We start from the raw sequence: 6000 nt of genomic DNA on the forward strand, positions 1-6000 counted from the left end.
CTCAGGAGGCAGAGGTTGCGGTGAGCCAAGATCGCGCCATTGCACTCCAGCCTGGGTGACACAGTGAGACTCCATGGCTAAATAAAATAAAATAAAATGAAATAGCTTCCACCTGACTCTCTTTCTGGGCATGCTTGTCCCTTAGCTCAGCCACCATGCTGGAGGAAGCCCAATCTAGCAGGTGGAGACAGCATATAGAGACGCCCATGTGCAGAGGAACGGACCCAAAGCCAACAGCCAGCAACAAACACCAGATGTGTGACAACTTAGCCTTCAGATGACTTCAGCCCCCAGACTTTGAACCACTCCAGACAATGCTGAGTGGAGAAGCGTTATTCCCACTGATCCCTGCCCACGTTGCAGATTCATGGGCAAAATCAATGTCACCATTGTTTTAAGCCGTAGGCTTTTGGTGGTTTATTAAGCAGCATTAGATAACCAGAACACTAGCAGGGCCAGAATTTGAACCAAGCAAGCTGGCTCCAGAGCCTCAGCTCCTGCCACTCTGCAATGGTCCCTGCTGTATGATAGACAGTACAGAGGAGGAATTTCAACCTTAGCTCTGGAGTCAGACCTCTCTTCATTCATCAATTCATTCATTCATCAAATGTTTATTGTATCCCTACTGTGTTCCAAGCTGTTTGCTAGTCCTAAAAATATTTTAGTGAGCAAGACAGACAGATCCCTGCTCTAGGTGGGGAAGAGGCGGTTAGGAAGTAGAGGATAACAGAGGACTACCTTTATGCGGGGTATTCACAATTGAGTGATCTGATCCAAATGGGACCAGATGACTAGGGAATGCTATGTAAAAGGGGTGATGTGGGATGGCCTTTCTGAGAGGGAGAATGCCAAGATGAGATGGACACGGCTTTGTGAAGAGTGGAGGGAACAGCAGAGGAACAGGTCTGGGTTCAGAACCTGGCTCCTTCACTTATTAGCTGTGAGACCTTGTAGAAGTAACCCAGTTTCTCTGAGCCTATAGGTCCTCATAAAATGTGAAAACTTCCTCATAAAATGGTGATGCTTTAACTTTTTATTTTTTTTTTGAGAGGGAGTCTCGCTTTGTCACCCAGGCTGGAGTGCAACGCGATTTTCTCGGCTCACCGCAACCTCTGCTTTCTGGGTTCAAGCGATACTCCTGCCTCAGCCTCCCGAGTAGCTGGGATTACAAGTGCCTGTGACCATGCCTGGCTAATTTTTAGTATTTTTAGTAGAGATGAGGTTTCACCATGTTGGCCAGGCTGGTCTCGAACTCCTGACCTCACGTGATCTGCCCACCTCAGTCTCCCAAAGTGCTGCGATTACAGGCATGAGCCACTATGTCTGGCCAGGGATGCTTTTCGAACCCATGTGATCGGACTAGTATCCCCTGAAATGGGACTGTTCTGAGGAGCCAATGAGCTGATTACATGTACAAGTGTGTAGTCCAGAGCCTGGTGCGGGAAGAGTTCCATAAATACCAATGATTTTGGTGAGATTAATTATCCTAAGGCCAGGGTCCCCCAGTGGATGCACAGAGCCCCAGAGATCACTCTGCTCCCCATCAGAAACTGCCATCCAAGGCTACTGGGAAGAGAATAAGAACAGCTAAGTAAGGGAGACTTCTCACAGCTGCACTGGTGCCCAGGCCACTGAGGGCGGGTCAGGTGGAGGCAGGCAGGAAAACACACTTCTCTGCGGCATGGTGACACACACACCACTTCTGCCCACCCCCTGCAGCCATCCCTGACTCATCTCCTCAACCCCGAGCTTGAGCCCATCACCCTCAGCTCAGACTCGGGGGGATGGGGCTGGAGGCTGGATATGCCGTCCCTCTTCAGGCCCTGCCCAGAAGGCAGTGGGCACCCACACAGCCAGATGGGGAGAAGCAACTTCCTCAGGCAGAGGAAGGAACAGCGTAAGGAAGCCTGGAGAGAGGGCAGAACAGGCCATGGCAGAAGACACAAAAGAACCTCAGTGGAGGCAGGAAAAAGTATCACCTGCCATCCAGATGGGCACACTCTCAAGAACCCTGAAGAGCACTCAGTAGGTGGCTGGCACACATATCCAGAGAAAAGTACCTATGAACAAGCTAGAGCACCCAACAGTGCACACCCACAGACGTGCTCAGGAGAACCACACGTAGCCACCCAGAGACATCCAGACACAGCAATCCAACAAGAAGCCACCCGGGGCCACACACGCATGCCATGTACAGATGTGTACACATGCACAGGCACACCTCAACGTTCCCAGCTGCCTGTCACTCCCCGTCTCTCCTCTTGCTCTTGCTCACCGCCAGCCATCTGATCAGCAGGGCCCTGATTGTGCCAAGGTCCTCCCAGGTGCCCACTCCTGCTCCCATCTGCTGATCCAGGCCTGGGAGAGGCCAGCCAGCAGCCCCAGCATGGTCCAAGGAGGAGACCAGTAATCATGGATCTGAACCAGGGAAACGAGTGGAAACAAGCTGGCCTTGAGAGCAAGCCACAAGTCCAGAACCAGAGTGTGGGCAGGGCCAGGGGCTCAGCACAACCTTGTCTAGGGCCAATTTCCCCAAAGCAGAATCCTTGCCTTGGCATCACACCTGCCTTGGGTGACCCTGTGTCTGCTTCGGATTGTGAGCAGGTGGACAGGAATGCCCTTATAACCATCTGGAAGCCCTGAAGGGTTGCGACAAATAGAGAAGCAAAAACACAAAACATACCCAGAAAAGTGCAGCATGTCAGGGTGAGATCAGCCAAGAGGCAGAACTTCCTACTGGACAGGCACCAAAGCACTGAAAGAGACTGTAGTGAACCGAGATCACATCACTGCATTCCAGCACAGGCGACAGAGTGAGACCCCGTCTAAAAAAAAGAAAAAAAAATACCGTGTTAACAATTAACACACCTGCCGGATGCGGTGGCTCACGCCTGTAATCCCAGCACTTTGGGAGGCCGAGGCGGGCGGATCACAAGGTCAGGAGATCGAGACCACGGTGAAACCCCGTCTCTACTAAAAATACAAAAAATTAGCCGGGCGCGGTGGCGGGCGCCTGTAGTCCCAGCTACTCAGGAGGCTGAGGCAGGAGAATGGCGTGAACCCGGGAGGCGGAGCTTGCAGTGAGCCGAGATCGCGCCACTGCACTCCAGCCTGGGCGACAGAGCGAGACTCCGTCTCAAAAAAAAAAAAAAAAAAAAAAAAAAAAAAAAAAAAATTAACACACCCAGCTAAGGAAACCAAGGCTCAGAGAAGTCAGGTAATTTGCCCGAGGTCATGCAGTGTTAGACACCTCAGTGTGCTGTTCAAGCCCTCCCGGCCCCACCTCTCACGCCAACCATTTCTGCAATGACCGGATCCCTGCAGGCTGCAACCAGCATCTTACCGGTACAACGGGAGAGTGCTTCATGTCAGGCCATCCTGGGCCTTCTTAGAAGCTGCAGTGTGGAGAGCACACAAGAAACCACTAGAGCCCCACCCATGTGCAATCTGGAAGTACACACGGGAGTCAAAGTCCACGGAGCCAGACTTGTTGGCGGGGACCAGGCTAACAGATAAATGCTTTTCTGTTTCTCTTCCCAACAGAGCAGTTATCAATCTCTAAGGCTCCTAGAGAGACCGCCCAGGAGAGTGGTGAGAATAATTACATAGTTGCTTTCCCTTCCTCTCCTTCAAATCCCCTGTCCTGGCCCTTGTTTCCTGAGATCACTTCCTAAATAAGCCACGGCCTGCAAGCCTCTCTCTCAGGCTCCCATGGAGGGGAACGCAGATGGAGGCAGACCAGCAGGTGCTGGAGCTGGGACTCACACCCAGGTCTGAGTGACAGCAGAGCCTACATGCTTAACCACTATGCGACCCTGTCACCACCCCCAACCATGCCAAGGTCCCTTTCCCTCAAGGCTCGTCATTCTGAGCCATGGTGGCTCAGCCAAAGTTGATCAGACAGGGTCATGGGAAAGAGGGTGAGAAGGGCTGCAAGCATGCCTCCAGCAGCAGGGTCCTCTTCTCTGGGACTGAGACCACCTCCCACCAATCGCCTCAACATGCTGAGCTGAGCAGTCCCACTTAGACCTGCCCGACACTACCCGAGCTTAGCATCTGTCTCTGCTCAGAAACATCAACCACAGGGGTCAGGAGTGGCTGCTGTAGCTCTTCAGCTCCAGTCCCCCATCCCACCCCACTGTGGCAGGCCCCCTGGTCCCATCCCTCTCCAACTCCTCGACATCTGGAAAGGGAAGAGGGACCTGAGGCACCTTCTGGAAGCCTGAACAGCCAGACCCAACAGACGCCCACTCCACCTCACCCCTGGACTCAGAAAACCCAGCACCACAGCTTGGAGGTGAGCACAGAGCCTCCCCCAACTCCTGCCCAAGTCGAGAAGATGTGCCGGGACTTCCCTCTGAAAAATCACTGCCCAAGACCTCACAGGCCCTGAGTCACTCCTGGCCTCCCAGCCTCAGGCAGCTCTGCCAGCTGTTTACTCCCCACCTCGCCGCAGGAAGAATGGGGAGGGCAGTGTACCATGGGAAACTGGGGCCTATGGGGCTTGAAGGACATCCCCAGGGTCTCAACGCATGAAAAGAACCCCAGAGCCCTGGCACCTGGTTCAGGACAACTCTTATTCCCTATGGAGGCTTGTCTTATGAGAGCCACTCAACAGGGGCACATCCCAGCAAACCCCGATGGCATATCAAGTGCCCTTCAGGTTTGTTAACAAGGATGTAGGGAGAATCACAGAAAGAAATGAGGGGAAAGAAGGGTGCCCCTCAGCCAGCTCCCAGGTCCAGATGCACAGTACCTGGAGCTGGCAAAGCCAGAAAACAGTCTGCAGGGACTCCTGAGGTCTCCTGAACACTCGCCTGTCCTGGACTGGCACCCCCACATCCATCCAAGCCTTTGGAAAGGAGCATCAGGCTGGAAGCGGGTCCCACTCCCAAAGATCCCTCAAAGTCTCTCAGTCAGCATTCCACCACCCTACCTCCTCTCCCTGCAACAAACACAGGCTGGAGTGAAGAGTGGATGGGGTTTCAGCCCTTTTGGGAAAAACTGCAAACCTGGCCTAGCTACGGGATCCACTGGGGCTCCTGGCTGTTTTCCTTCCACCGCCACCTGTAAACAGCCCATCATCTCTGACTTCCATCCCTGACAGCTTCCCTCACCAGACTCTGATAGGGGTTGAACAACTCACGCATGCACATACACCCTATGGGTGGAAGTGGGTGCAGTGCCTACCCGCGGGGGGTTTCTGAGGACGGTCACTCCACCTGCCTAGCACAACCCATGATGCCATATGGCTCTGCGGGATCGCAGCACCGGCTCATACCATCCATACCTATTGGTGTCTGTCTGCAAATACACACGCATTCACACTCCACACACGGCCCGACTCTCCTTCAGTCACACCAGGAAGCACGTCTGGATCCCAGCTGGCTGCAGAATCCCAGCCCCGTGGCTGACCTTCTGTGGCATGGTGCGCAGCTGCCTCCCAGCGTAGGCACCACAGTGCCCGCGGTCTGCCCTCCAGCGAGCGGCAGGTGACTCCTCTTCCAGGCTCGGAGCAACTGGTCGGGGAAAGCCAGAAAATCCTAGAAAAAGATCCAAAGAGTAGCAGCGTTAGAGCCTCTTCTTGTCATGCTGGTCAATGGCTGGCAGGGGCCGGTTTCAGCGAAAGCTCTCACACCTAGACTCTTCTTTTGGCCCAAGTTGGCCAGGAACTGGGGACAGGGGTGGAGCCTGAAGACACCACAGTTACTGAGCTTCCCACTCCACAGAAACCTCTTGGCCCACCCTGGCTGCGCTCCTCGGAAAGCAGGAGCAGCAGAAACTCAACCCCAGCCAGCCCGCCCCACCCATGTGTCGGTTCCTGTCCCTGATGCCTCCATCCATAGGGCTCTGTAGCCTCGCTGTGTTTGTTACTGCGTGCCCGGGGTACCCAGGCAGTCCCCACAACACAGAGCAAAAAGGACGCGGGTCCGGGAACCACGGTGGGTCTGGGGCCCCTGCGGTGCTCAGGATTCCCGCGGAAACGCTGTACGCCTGCCA

General features: G+C 54.3%; 1 long non-coding RNA gene across 4 annotated transcripts in view; it reads right to left on the bottom strand.

Moving 5' to 3' along the window:
• LOC135965470 (uncharacterized) overlaps positions 1-5544 on the bottom strand; it is a 58402-nt gene extending 52858 nt beyond the window's left edge. For 3 of the 4 annotated variants that reach the window (XR_010578426.1, XR_012418936.1, XR_010578424.1), the window contains exons 1-2: positions 3344-3426; positions 2684-2825 (exon numbers count right to left, since the gene is read on the bottom strand). This is a non-coding gene — a long non-coding RNA (uncharacterized lncRNA). Of the gene's footprint in view, positions 1-2683; positions 2826-3343; positions 3427-5415 lie in introns of those variants that run through there. The other variant, XR_010578425.1, reaches the window with a different exon arrangement.
• Positions 5545-6000: the final 456 nt, after the last annotated feature.

This window comes from Macaca fascicularis, chromosome 10 (genome assembly GCF_037993035.2).
Source record: "Macaca fascicularis isolate 582-1 chromosome 10, T2T-MFA8v1.1".
Classification (NCBI taxonomy): domain Eukaryota; kingdom Metazoa; phylum Chordata; class Mammalia; order Primates; family Cercopithecidae; genus Macaca; species Macaca fascicularis.